The following is a 15,248-nucleotide window of genomic DNA, read 5'->3' on the forward strand; positions in this document are numbered from 1 at the left end:
CTAATCGTCACCTACATTTTATTATAAATACAGTTGCAAACTAGCAAGTGTAGAATTGTATGGGTTAGTTAATTGTATGAGTTGGTTAGTGATCTGTGTAAAACAGAAAATTATTAGTCAATAACTTTAGAAGTGACCAAATTTAATACTTTTTTTTTTTTTTTTGAAAAAAAACCATCTAGATCAACCGAAGAAATTTCCAAAATGCAAGGAGGGATTACATCACTCCACACCCATTGGCCAAACTCCCATGGTTGAAAGTAAGTCAATTTGTGTGCTACATTTACCCCATCGCTTTACAAAAGACCATGAATCACTAGTAAAATTAGACGAAAAAAAAATCTAAAATATCCTTTATAATTAGATGAAAGGAATTGGAGCCATACAAATGCTTCCTCATTGCCTCAATTACCACCAGGTTATCACTCTCGATCCCAATGCAGCTCATACCCTTGTGTCTCGCAATCTTCATACCCCAAAATACCGCTTTCACCTCTGTAATCTTAATCTCTCATTTTTTCACTCCACTACACCGTAGCTCCCTAAAGCACCACCCCCTCACTATTCCTTCAAACTGCCCCCAACCCCGTCCCCACCTCCCCAAAACACCAGCATCAATAATAATTTTAACCACACCAAATGCCGGAGGAGACCTGCCCACAGAGACACTCTTTCCACTCCCCCATTCCCCATGCTATTCAAATTTTCCACCTTTAATCTTCAAAGCATAGGCAACAATTTGCTTCACATTCGGATTTTCACCCTCAAGCATCCATTTGTTCCTTGCGCCCCACATAGCCAAACACATGGTAATTAATCTCACCATATCCTCTCCAAAATTACCAAAACAATGTTCCCACCCGTCACCCAAACTACGAAGAGAGTGGGACAAAACCATAGAATAATTGAACTTACTCCAAAATCCATTCTTCTTCTCTCTAGCAAACACCATAAGCTAGTAGCCAGGGCACAAACTAGCTACAAAAAAAATTAGCTTTAAATCTTATGTGGCCAAAAAAAGTAATTTGCTAATTAGCTTACCATTGGAGTTGCTCTAATACTCCATCTATTCCTTTTATTAGATACATTTTGACTTTACACCCTAGTGCCCCAACCAGTCCAGCGAACACGCACCCACCCAAACCGTAATTCTAACTCTCTAACCCCACTTATATGGCAAACTCCCACCCAAACCCTAATGTGGTGAACTCTCACCTAGCCCTAACCTAGCCGATCGATCGAACCCACACAACTCCCACCCACCCTAGTCGGCATGAACCTATGACCACCCAGCCCTCCACACCAAACCTGACACCCCAATCTTTTTAAAAAATAATTTATTATAGTTAAAATTAAAAATAATTTTTCATACTTAAAATTAATTTTAAGATATATTTTGTTTTTAATTAAGTCAATTCTTAGTTAATTGAGAGTTAATTATAGTATAAGTCAATTGATGACTTGTTTGATCGGTCACAAGTCAAATCTAGTACTTAAATTATTTATGGTATATAGACATCAATGTTAGACTTATTTTTAATTCATTAAATTTGACTTAATATTGAAAGATCACCTAAAGTTCGACTTATTACAGTTATTTTTTTCTTTACTTTATTATATTAGACTTACCTTTTACTAATTATCTGTATATACATTTCTATTTTACACTAATATTTTCCATACGAGAATGACAAAAAAAGCATGAAAAGAATGGTGCATTATCTCACCAAGAATCAACACGAATGAATTTTTAATTTTTAGTGTGTCATTAAGTATATAGTTATTGAAATATATACTTATGGATTATTGATTGGTTATTATTTATTGATGATTACTAGTTATTTATTTAAGTAAATACTACCTCCGTTTTTTGTTATTTGCAACAAACGTACTTTTCACGCATGCCTAGGCAAAACTTTTAAGGCATGATTATTAAAAAATAAGGGGACTTGGTTAAGTATTAATTCAACTTACAAAAAAAACAAACAAACATTTAAACAAAAGCATATCACCAACAGAACCAACACCGACAACCACCAGAACCACCACCGACAACCACCACAATACACATAACACACCACCGAAAACCACCACGAAACACATAACCACTGAAAACCACCATCCCCCAGAAGAACCACAAAACCCAGAACCATCACCACCCATAACCACGAAACCCAGAACCACACCACCCATAACCACCACGAAACCACCCACACCACCCCCACAAAACCAAACCCACCCACCACGAAGACTCATCTCCACGAATTATATCTGAAACCCCTTAAACCACCCCCACGAACCAAACGAACCCAATTCCACAAATTCAAACCCACAAAAAAGACGAACCCAAACCTACAAAACCCATATATCTGGAAGAAGATGAAGAATTTGATGATGAACGAAGGGAGATTTACCCAAACCACCACCCACGAACCGCACAAATCACCGAAAGTCACGAGATGAACCACCAAAATCCACCGAAATTCACAAGATGAGAGATGAAAGATGAAGAAGGAAGAAGATGAAAGATGAGAGATAAAGAAGGAAGAAGATGAGAGATGATGATAGGAAGAAGATGAAGATCGAAGAACATGAAGAATTTGATGATGAACTGAGAGATTGATTTGATTTTTTTGGGGGAAAAAGCTTAAAGAATTAAGTTAGATTATGGTTATAATAATTTGTAGTTATGAGTAGTATTATGTGTTAATAATTTTTAAGTGAGGGTAATTTGGTAATTTTACCATTATAAAACTTACAACAAAAGGAAATAAAGTTGTTTGTTGCAAATAATACGAAACACCCAATTTTAGTAATTGTTGCAAATAACAAAAAACGGAGGTAGTATAAAAATATGATATTTCATTTTTTTTTCTAACGAATAAATCACGAAAGAAGATCAAAAGAGATGTGTGAATGAAAATGTCCAAAGGGTACAATTAAAGAAATGGAGAAAGTATTTAACAAATTATATAAAATTATTTACGAATTAACAAATTACATAACTATTTAACAATTATATAAATAAATGATTTTTTTAATATCAATTTGTTCTAGGCCTCCAAAATGTCAAAAACGGCTGTGGATGTGGCGAAGTGGATTCTACAGGACATCGTCTTCAATGGAGGCAGGGACTTCCATGAATGGATGACGAAGGACATGACGGTGTACTTCGATGGATGCCCTCTGATGTTCAAGGAGGAGGAGGGGAATTAGGAAGGGGGTAGGGCAGCTAGGGGGGGTCTGTTTTTGGAGCAGCTGATTAGGAATGGATGTATAGTCATGATGCTTCTTTGTTAAGATAATTAAGGTGTTTTTATGTCAATCTTCAATGTCATTGGAGGTAGTTTTTCGGAGTGACAAAATGTAGGGCCTTTTGTGCATGTGATTTTATCACTACCATGACATTGTTTAGTTTAAGTTTATTTGTCTCTGGTTCTGTAAATAATTAACAATGTTGGCTTTAGTTGTGGATGTTTATATATGATGGTTTTAATGGTTTTTGTTTATAAATCAATCTTGTTAATGTTTACATAAATGTTTGATTATTTAAATTCTGTTTATGGATATGTTTGATGATCATGGTTTGGTTGTATTGTTTGGTTAGGAGTGAGTGTGATCAAAACTGAATTATGAGTGTGATGTGTTATGGTCAAAACTGAATTATGAGTGTGATGTGTTATATTGCTTTTTGACATAAAATATGGCTTTAACCCTTACATTGTGGTTCATCATGGTGGGGAATGGTTGGTTAGGGGTGAAATGTTATATAGTGGGGGTAGGATTAATGTATTTGAAGACATACTTGAGTGTGTGGATTTAACTTATGTGAAGAACATAATTGAGTTACTTGGACATGATGACATTGTGAAGATGCATTACTTAGATCCTTGGAAAACAATGAATGATGGTATTAGGTTCTTAATGCGTGGTTGGTGCACTTGGAAAGAACATTTGGCATATTTTAAAGAACATGGGCGAAAAAATAAACATTATAGACATTTATAAAGAACGCGAGCATAGTATGTTCTTTGAGTTTGATCATTATGTTCTTTGAGTTTGAGTTATATGTTCTTTACATTATAGTATTATACAATATGATCTTTAATGTATATACATAAAAAAAATGTTAAATTCAACCATCTAAGTAACCATGAAAAAAAACATGTTCTTAATGTATTATCATATCCTTTTTGTAAAGACTTTATGTTCTTTGTAATGCCATGTTCGTTGTCTAACACAAATATGTTCTATTGTCAAACATAGGGTTCTTTTTCAAACATATTCAACTACCATTAACCATAAAAAAAACATGTTCTTTTATGTAGTATCATGTTTTTTTTTTGTAAAGACTTTATGTTCTTTTGATGAAGGCTAGAACAAATAAACCTCACGCGGGATTTGTATAGCAATTACCGACCTAAGGGGTTCATATCCACTATGGAGAGCGACACCGTCTTACCACAACCATGGATTAAGGCTACAAGTATCCCAAAGTTCTTAAAACCGCTACCTTAGCATTAAAATATGTTTAACTCAACCCAAAACACTCTCAAACCGTGCATACCATTACCAATTAGGAAGGAAAGCCTTCAAGGACACAAGCTTAAAACATTAAGTCCAAAACAAGAATGAATAAAACACATACGAAAACTTGCCTTATTTTTAAAGGAAAAGACTCCATACAAGCAAATATTCACACGACAAGAACAACTTGAGAATGTTTATACAGTTGCGCAAGATGAGAGCATGATCAACAAATCCATGTATACCAAAAGTCAAATCAATAAGGCGCTCATGGCCATCCAAATATAGAATAACCAAAGTCAAAAATAAACCTTGGTATGTATGGAGGGGGTAAATCAAGCAATCAAGAGATCAAGAAAGGGAAGAAGGAAACAACAAAACCACAAACATGTATCTTTCAAACCACATGCAAATAAGAAGGTAAAGCAATAAAAAAAAAAGAAAATGGAAAGAGTGAACCAAATGATAGGTGGGTGTGAAACCCGCAAATGAAATCATTTTCATCATTTCCATCTAATTACTCTTCTTTGATGCTTCAACTTCCAATCACAAGCATTCCTTGGTTTGTTTCTTCTTATGGTTCCCGATCCAAGGTCATGAGCAAAAGTATAGACATCAAGTAACTATATACAAAGAGAAACAAGAGGAAAACAAAATTAAAAGAAATAAGGAAAAGTAAAAGCAATAAAAACACGGGTTACTTCCCGAGAAAGTCTTGTTTAAGGTCCAAGATTGACCTTATTAGTAAATAACCGGACAAAGAACGCAAAAGCTTGTCATATGCATCGGAAAATATTTAATGAAAAAGAGCATAAGTGATGCTCATATGACAAGCAAGCACAAAGTTAAAAGAAACTCTATGCTTGAGGGGAGGGGGAAAAGAAAAATAAAAAGAATCAAAAGAAAAATTAAAATAAGAAATAGAAAAAGAGGGAACAAACTCATTTAGTTGCATTTTGGAAGGTGAAAGCTCATCATTGAAATCAAAAGTAAGGCCATGGTGGTATAGAGAGGCAAGGGGCTCCTCAATTGGTTTATTTTTGAGAAAATATGGTAGTGAGATGGGAAAAGAAGGAATATTGCTAAACTTCCTTGAAAAAGGGATGTAAGTTGAAGGGGTTTGAATTGGGATCACACTCACCACCTCAATTACACCACCTAGCATTGAATCACAAGCTTTCTCTTCCAACTCATCTTCAATACCCTCAAAGATTTTCGATGTATTCTCAATCACCAATTGGGATATTTCACTCTCAACAAGAGCATGATCATCATTGTTAACATTCCCCAAGTCACCATGAATGAACATCGGTATCTCATCATCACCTAAACCAAACTTTTCTCTAAGCAACCTCAAATCAATGTTTAATTGCATCAATTTTGTATCGTCAATGGGTTGCGAAGAGTTTTGAGGCTCAAATTGGGTGGAGGGGTTGGTATTCACGAAGTCATGAAAAATCTCACCATCCATACTCCCTCCATCACTTTCAAAATCATCATCCTCAATCACATTCTCAAAGTCCAAATGAGTTGTCTCACTCTCTTGATTACCCTTAGGCTCACTCAAATGGGAGGAGGGAGAAGAAGGAAAGGCATCCTCTTGGGATGAGGCTAGTTGGGAAATTTTACTTTCCATAATTTTAATCCAAGCTTCCCTTTCATTCCTCTCTTCATCTTGTTTTCTCATAAACTCCTTAAGCATCTCCATACACTCTTCTTCCTTCGATCTCCCCACTGAATTACCCTCACAAAAAGGCTCATTAGACACATAGGGGAACTCATTAGGAATCGTGTATGAAAAAGGAAAGGAAGATGAAGAATTATGCATTTGAGAATTTGGGGTGTGTGAAGCATCATTGGAATTCATGCACATAATTGATGAACATTGAAAAATATCATGAACATTATCAACATTGGGATGCATCTCATCACAATTAGCATACAAAAGGGAAGGGTTGCCATCACGCATCAAGGGATCATCATGGGGAACATAAGAATCATCATTAGAGTTTATGCAAGAGTTAGAAAAATCACAACAATTATCATAATTATCTTGCTCATTGCTATCCCGAGCAAACCACAAATAGAAATCCCAAGCCTCATCCGAAGATGTGGCTCGAAATTCACCATTAAATATGTTTTCAACCACCCCCCTAGTGTACTCATTCAAACCCCAATAAATTATCTCACTAGACTCCCATAAAGTACAACCAAGGTAATTAGAGAAGTCTTCAAACCTATTAAAGTATACCCAAAAGGGCTCATATTCAAATTGAGGCAAAGAAGGACATGACATTTCATTTTGGACAAATTGATCCATGACTCAATGAGTCAAAACAAATAGCAACCAAATAAGAAAGCTCAAATATTTTTGGAATTTCTCCTTTTTTTTCTTTTTTTTAAACAAAAAATAAACAAAAAGAAAAGAAAATATTCGCAAAGACCTAGACTCAATAAGGTAATACAACAATAACGGAAGCCGTCCCCGGCAACGGCGCCATTTTGGTGAAGGATAATTAGGTCGTTGGACTAACTACCCTAAACCAAACAATATTTATAAACCTACACCTACACTAAACAAGTTTAGTGGTAAGTAGAGGGTCGAACCACGGAGACGACATAAACACTATCAACACCACCACCAATTAAGCTAGGTCAAAGAGATAGGATGGATAGAACAATAAACAAAATGAGATTAATATTAAGTTAAACTTACACCAAGGGAGAGGGTCAAACATGACAATGATATTCAATAAAGTTAGGCAATGGAAATGAGTTTACATGCAAACCAAATATCTCATATAAGGCAATACCAACAATACCATCTAACCACCTATCGGGGTCAAAGGCTTTCCCAACTTAACACATGCTCATACTATCGTCATAAGCTATGAAAGTTAAGGTTTTTGCATAGAATCGATCACCTAATGGATATCCCTAAGTTACACTATCGTCATAACTTAGTTCAATCCACCCAATTACAACACATGATTGGCCATTCACATGGAGTAATTAGTAAAACATGGTTACAAGGTATATTTAATCACATATAACCAACATTTGTCTAGCCTAATACATTCAAGATTCACCACATGCTATCACCAATCCCTTAGTAAAGGGAATTACTCACTAATCATGAACAACTAACACAAAACCCAACAAGAAGAACAAAGAGAAGCAATTAAACTAAATAACTACTCTAATCAAGCAAGAAATTAAGAAAGAGCAATAAATGAGATAGAGTTTAGAATGCTCATTGAAGTATTGAAAAGGAATCCAAAACAATGTCACTTTGCATCTTCATCTTCTTCAATCCACCATTGAAGCTCTTCACTGTCTCTCTCTAAAATACCCTAAATTACTCTTAATCTACATTACAAAATATAAAAACAAAGATTAAAACTAAATCTAAGCCTAATTTATGTGAAGATTGATGGAGAGATGTTAGGGTTTAACCCCTCAAAGAGGAGAGAGAAAACCCCAAAGAAAACCCACCATCAAAACTTCCAAAAAGAGGAGAAGAAGAAGCGTTTAAAAGACCCGTAGCTGCTCGTGCGCGCCCGCGATATTTGCCTGCGCGCCCGCGCACTGGGATTGGCCTGGCAGCAACATTCATTTTCAAATAGCCATAACTTCTGTTCTAGGAGGCTTTTGTGGGCGTGCGACCTACCGTTGGAAAGCTCTTTAAGTCTAGTTTCCAATGCAACTTGAATCACCTCAATCCAATTTGTAGATCAAACGTTATGGCTAAAAGAGTGAACAAAGGTTAGTTTTGGAGTTCAGGCCCTTGAGCGCCAGCACCTATCTTAGGAGCGCCCGCGCCTATCTTAGGAGCGCCCGCGCCTAAGCCGCACCCAAATCGCGCCTACATTCTGCCTCCAATATTTTCGACCCCAATGTTAGGCACGCCCGCGCTGGGTTTGGCGCGCCCGCGCCATTCTGAAAGCGCGACCCGCGCTGTCCGTATGGCCTTGCTTGCTTGCTCCTTAACTTCCTTTGTAGCTCTTCAAATGAACTCCAATTCTCCAAGCTCTTCATTCTATTAAAATCAACTCCAAAATCCTACAAAACACGAGGAAAAGCACAAAAACATAATAAAGAGATAAACGGAGCAAAAGGGGTACAAACAAGGGACAAACGTAGAAAAATACCGTGATTAGAGGATCTAAATAGTGGCATAAATGCCACTTATCATCTTTGTAATGCCATGTTCTTTGTCAAACACAAACATGTTCTTTTGTCGAATACATATATGTTCTTTGTCAAACACTAGTATGTTCTCTTTCAAACACTAATTGACTAATATGTTCTTTTTCAAACAGTAGTATGTTCTTTCTGCCTTTTTTAGTTTTACCGGGTGCACCATGCGCATGGTGCACCCGGGTGCACTATACTATTTTCATAGGTTCTTGGCTTTTGATAGTAAGACATTTGATCCTTTCTTGTCACTTTTGTTGGAGTTCAAAGTGATTCATGTCTACGCTGAACATGAGTTAGGGCCTACATTACACACTACTGGTATGGGATTGGGTCATGGTTCTTTCATTGAGTTGCTTACTAGTGGTGGGGTAGGGTGTTTATTACTAAGGGTTAATGAACAATTTGGGTTTGATGTGGACTATGATAGTGAAGGGATAGATGAGGATGATGTTGAACTCCTCAATGCTAGGAGTAAGGTAAGCCAACAGAAGTTGGAGGAGAAGACATATGAAGATGAGATGGATATGTTAAAAAGGGCAGCAGAATCTAAGGAAGGGAAGTTGATTTCTTTGGCAATGATTGGGAAGGAGAAAGTGATGTTGACAGTCCTAGTGAGAATGAGGATGATGATGACTTTGATTACCATATGCCACCCCAAGGTGAGAAAAGGCAGAGAGTTGTTCGGAGTGATAGTACAAAGTCAAATTTTTTTGTAGGACAGAAACTTGATAATGTTGTTACCTTTAGGAAAGCTTTGGCACAGTACACAGTAGAGTGTGGAAGGAACTTACATTTTTATAGGAATGATCCAAATAGGGTTGGGGCTAAGTGCAAGCAATTTCCAAAGGGTTATCCTTGGAAGATATGGGCATCTATGGAGCAGGGTAAAAGGAATTTTCAGGTGAAACTTCATACTATGGAGCATACTTGTAGGAGGTCTATGAAGATTAAGACAATGAATTCAGGTTGGATTGCAGATTATTTTGGTAACAAGTTTAGAGTGAACCCTTATATGAAGGTCCATGACATAATTGAGACTCATTGGTTAGAGAAAGGGATGAAAGTGAGCCGAACGATGGCATATAGGGCAAGAAAGGGCAACTAATATTGTAGGGGAGTATGAAGAGAAATACTCTCTCCTGCCTAGGTATGTTACAGAAATAAGGAGGAGTAACATGGGAAATACAATGAAATTGCAGTTGAATGCATATGTGTTTGAGAGATTGTACATTTGTTTTGAAGCTCTGAAAAAGGGTTTCCTTGTAGGTTCAAACCCTTTATTTCACTTGATGGCTGCTACCTGCACTACTTCATTTTTAATCAAATGCAACGGCTAAAAAAGAGCTAGTGCAAAGGCTTATTTTATTGTCGTTGCGTTAGATAAGCCTAATACAACGGCATAAACCTTGTACATCAAAAGGTGGAGCTAACGCAACGGCTTTAAGAAACCGTTGCATTAGGTGTACTAATACAACGACCTGAAAGGTTATTGCCACGGCAGTGATATTAAATATTCCGTATGAAAATGCGCTTAAAGTTCACTCTCCTCAGACCTCACCATCTCAGTTCTCTCTCCTCTCTTTTTCTCTCCTTCTCCCTCTTCTCTTCCTCAAAGACGAAGGCAACCATCGCCGCAGCTGCAACAACATCCACAACCACCGTCGTTCACAAATTAAATTCTCTCTCTTTCTTCTCCACCCTCATTCACTGATGGTTACGGTGGTGATGGTGGTCGCGAGTGATAACGACAGTGCGGTTCGATTTTTAGGGTTTTGATTGGTGTTCATGGTATGAGCTTCTTTAAACTTTCCTCTTTAAATTTCAAATTTGGGGTTCCTTTGCATAATTACTAGTTCAATTTTTTGATTTTTTTTTTCAATTTCTAGGGTTTCGATTTGTAACTGTTGGCGGTGGTGAAGAGCAGCGACGGTGAGTTTTGATTTGTAATTTATGGCCGTGGTGGAGAGTTGCTGAACTAACGTCACTCAAACTCCAGCTTCGTGCCCTGATCTTTGAGTAAGCCTTATCTCTTTATCTCTCCTTTTTCTTCTTTCTCGCTCCTCTCTAATTCATCTCTTCTGCATTCATCAGGAAACAGAAAAATCTGCCAAAAAACAAGTCCATGTTTAGGCTTTGATTTATATGATTTCAGATTTATGTCTAATTTTGCGGAATTTACGAGTCTTATTAACTATTGTTTCTAGGTTGTGTGATTTTGATTGCTTTATCTTGTGTTCACTGGAAATGTTTAGATGTTTATTTTCTAAGTTTTTGAGTTATCAAATGTTTTTTTATGTATTGTAACAATGAGAATTTGTCTGATTAGGTTAATTAGGGTTTAATTATAAGTATTGATTTATATGTATTGTTCATTTGACTGTATAATTAGGGTTTAATTATTTAGGTTCTGAGTTGATTACTTAATTAGTGTTATTTTTGGGGATTATTTGCTATAAATTCTGTAATTTACTTTGAAATGAGTGGACTTCAGGCTACTTGACTTAGGATGACAGGTTGTTCAAGTCTTGGTTAAAGGCACATGATTTAGGTGGAAATGGTTTTGTTTTAGATGCTGATGAATTATTCTGTTTAGAAGTTAAATTCAAAGGATGATTTCATGGATTACACAACTTGATGGTTAGACTCGGATTAGTGAGATTACATACCGAACATTTTGGTTTCTTGATGATATGAATTTGCATAAAGTCTGGCATTGTTTTGTGCATCCTGATGAGCTGAAGTCCTTCAATAACTTTAAGTTGTGTACTAGAATGCAGACACAAATTGCTGTTTCAGTAGCTAACCTTCTCAGCCAATGTGCGGAGGCTGCTTTGCCAAATCAGAAACGAAGTATAGCAGCGACAGAATTCAAGCAGGCAAAGGTTGATTATAAGAGACGCGCCAAAACTTAGCTGGAAGAAAAAGGTAGCATTTGCTGAGATCAAATGTCTAAAATAGACATTAAAGCATTTAGAATTCTGCTATGAAAGGATCTAGGAACCCTGTCAGTTGGTCAATGTGTCCTTAAATTGTTGTTAAGTCTTCGAAATTGATTGATCGTTTCTACGAGCTACCTGTTGAGGAGAGATCTTTCACCAAGTTGACCTAGCCTAAAGCGGCTATCCATATTGAGGATTTAGAGGAGGGAAATTATGAAAGTGAAGCTGCCCTAGTCATGTCTGCTGGTATGTTTTGTTTATTTCCTTTTTTTTTTTTTTTTTTTTTTTTTGTCGTTGCTGCCTTGATGTTTATTCCTACTTGGTTTTGTATTAGACATATCTGGGAAGATTTTAGTATGCCTGTAGTTGTGGCTTTGTGTTGCTTGTTTTGTTTTTCCCTGTGTGTCCTTGTGTGGTGAGTGTGTTACTTTACGCTGTTGTAGATACTACTAGGTCACTAAAGTCATCTTCATCGCAAACAATTCTCCAGAAAAGACATCTTTCTTCTTCTGTCGTCAACTTTGTTATTTGAATTATATTCTCATGTCCTACGACCATTGATTCACACACGTCCTTGCTTCTGCTTAACAACACAATCTTGAAGAAGTTTTTGCCGTACAAATTCCCTAGTTTACTCAAATCAACTTTGTCCTCAACATGGTCCAACACTAGCAGTATCTTCCCATCATCATTATCAACCCATTTATTATGACTCAAATCTTCGTACAACATTATTGCCCTTTGCTCTACGCTGTACCTGTCTCTCCATGCTGTACAACCTTTACAAACTCTCTCTTTTATCTTGTTTTGAATGTCTTTCATATATGCCAATAGCATCCACCTGATCATCTAGTAATTTTGGTATGATCACTTGTTTGGCAAGTTGATTGTTTCTGGAATCCAAGGGATAGGCTACACACTCATCTACCATTTTTTTTAACATTTCCAATCTCTAAAGGATTACTGATGGGTGCATTATCTATGCTCGGACGTTTTTCGTAGATCGTTTCAACAGTTTTGGTCTTCCCTTGAGCTTTACGGCTGCTTTCATACCGATGTTCCATATTCCGGACGACGCCAAAACCAATTCAAAACCTTTTTTATTCGATTCTCATTTTCTGTTTTCCTTGTCTGTTATCTGACTTATCTCCTTCAACAACCTCCTTAGATCCTCGTCATTGTTCAGTAGTTCATCGGCTTCTCTAAGTTATTCTTCAGCAGATTTCGACTGCGATTCTCCAGTGTCTTGTTTAGTTTTTCTAGTTAAATTTAGCTTTCTTAAATTTAGGCAAATGATTTAGTCTGTTTAGAAGTTAAATCTACCTGTTCTTTTCTGTTTCTGAAGGTAAGAAAGGAGTTTACAAGTGAAATTTATTCTGCAATCGCTGCATTTCTGGGGTTGTTTATGAGGGTATCAGGAGGTCATTCAGACCTTACCCAGTTATTTCAAGTTGCTGCTTATCTAGCTTTGGTTACCTACAATCGCTACTTATATTTCGTGTTGTATTTCTTATTATTGTCTACATGCAAATTTGGAGAGCATTCTGGCTTGTGGGTTACCTATCTTAGTTATCTATTGATTACAGCAGTTTATCTGTCTCAGTTAGATGACTATTGTTCCAGTATTCCTCAACTGAATCAGCTAGTATTCCTTGATTCTGACATACGACATAGCGAAAATTTTCCCCTTAATTGGTGTTTCTTTGAGTTATGACTCCTATAGTAACTTTATATTAGTAAAATTAAGCTACATTTGTATATATCAGTAACTTTAAGCTTATAAACTAGTAAACCACAAATGTGTGACATGTTTTTGTACAACTAAGGTAATTAAAACCAGTTAATTCTATCTTGTTTCTTTTTAGCTAAATTGTGAAATCAGGTCAGTGTTAGTGAACTCCTGTTCTGAAATGTTCTTATTTTAGTTGTGCAAATAATACAATTGTTCGATTATTTTTAATTAAATATGAATAATATCACACTCTTGTCTAAGTCATTTGAGAGAGGGAGTGAGAGATCGATTAAGAGAGAATAAAAAACCTAAAAGTATATAATTATGTTTAGCCTCCTTAAAGACGGATTGTTGTTATTCTAATGATGCTTATTATAAAAGAAGCTTTCAAAGTTTTGAAGTTGGTATCTGTCTGTGACTTGAGTAATTGTCATGCTGTGATAAGCCCTGTTTAATGTGATGATTGTTTAAAAGCTAACCTTATCTAATAGCATATTAGCTGATGGCTTTGTAAGATAGTGTTTTCTATGTTGTTGATTATCCTATGTGCTTGGAACAAAAATATGGTTATCGAACAACATGCAGGTACACGAATAAACTTTCGAAACTTCGAGTTTATTTTCATTAACCTTGATACAACTGCTTACTTGTATGTTATGAGCTTTTGAACAATGTCCCTATGTATTGCACACCTCTCATGCACAGACTGCAGTGTAGTTCAATTCTTAGAGAATAGTGAAAATGCTTAAAGATGCTTGTTATTACATTTGCACATGTAATTTTAGGGTTTAAGGCACATGAAAGGTTTTGATGTGGACTTTATTGGTTGTTGTAGCCACTACATCCTCCGGGTATTTTTTACTTCTTTTTTTCTACTTGAATAATATATGAGAAAAGAGGAATGATGGATGTTTATCTTCTTTTTTTATTCTCAATTCTTGAAATTTGATTGTGTTTTTATAAGGTTTTTGGGTTTTATTTGATATATGCAGGTTGTAGGGAATTAACTACACTGATTTTTGACTTTGTTATTTTTACTGGTATAGCTTGCAATTATTATTCATGAACTAATTAGTTTTCGACGATAAGAACGAACTGACCCATATTTAGGATGATGTAGGTGTAAACAAATGCTTGAGCACATCAACGATTGCTATGACAGGAGTTGGACTCGATTAAGGAAACTTTGAACACTGAGTTGCAAAGAGCTCCAGCAGCATTCAGCATCATCAAGTACTAGTAAAATAGGTGGATACTGAAGTTGAAGAAGGTGCTTCCCGAATTGCTTTTTTTGAGAAATTGGAGAAGCGGGAAAAAGAAATGATAATGCGGTCCAAACAATTGCTGAAAATATGGTTTGGGGGACAAAATGATTTAGTTTTAACATTTTAATTGTTTTTTTCTTAGTTTAACTAGTGATAATTTAATTTTGTAAATTTTCTTATAGATAACAATGTACAAACTTTTAATCTATATTATTAAATTCTGATTTTTTTTAAATTTTTTTGATAATTATTATTATTATTTGGCATTAGGGTATAGGGAACCGTGGCATTGGGTATAAGAAACCGTGGCATTATGTATAGGAAACTGTGGCATTAGGTATTATAGCTAATGCCACGACAATAATGTTGTTGTTGCATAAGGTGTTGATCTAAACGGATCATTGATGCCATGGCATTAGGTGTCATTTGTCGTTGCATTAGACCTATTGCAACGCCATCAGATGCCACGGTACATGGCCGTTGCGTTAGGCCTAATGCCACGGATTTTGACGCCTAATGCAACGGATTTGAGGGTTGCAATAGGTCAAAAATGTAGTAGTGCTGAAAGGGCCTTTTGGTGGTCAA

General features: G+C 36.2%; 1 long non-coding RNA gene across 2 annotated transcripts; it reads left to right on the forward strand.

Moving 5' to 3' along the window:
- Positions 1–10,255: 10,255 nt before the first annotated feature.
- LOC110735673 lies at positions 10,256–14,898 on the forward strand. 2 transcript variants are annotated; one of them, XR_002514149.1, is made up of 4 exons: positions 10,256–10,515; positions 10,614–10,743; positions 11,498–11,912; positions 14,509–14,898. It is a non-coding gene; the product is annotated as an uncharacterized LOC110735673 (long non-coding RNA). The 2 variants fall into 2 exon arrangements; XR_002514150.1 differs by having other exon boundaries at positions 10,257–10,515; positions 14,519–14,898.
- Positions 14,899–15,248: the final 350 nt, after the last annotated feature.

Source organism: Chenopodium quinoa, unplaced genomic scaffold, assembly GCF_001683475.1.
Source record: "Chenopodium quinoa cultivar QQ74 unplaced genomic scaffold, ASM168347v1, whole genome shotgun sequence".
NCBI lineage: Eukaryota > Viridiplantae > Streptophyta > Magnoliopsida > Caryophyllales > Amaranthaceae > Chenopodium > Chenopodium quinoa.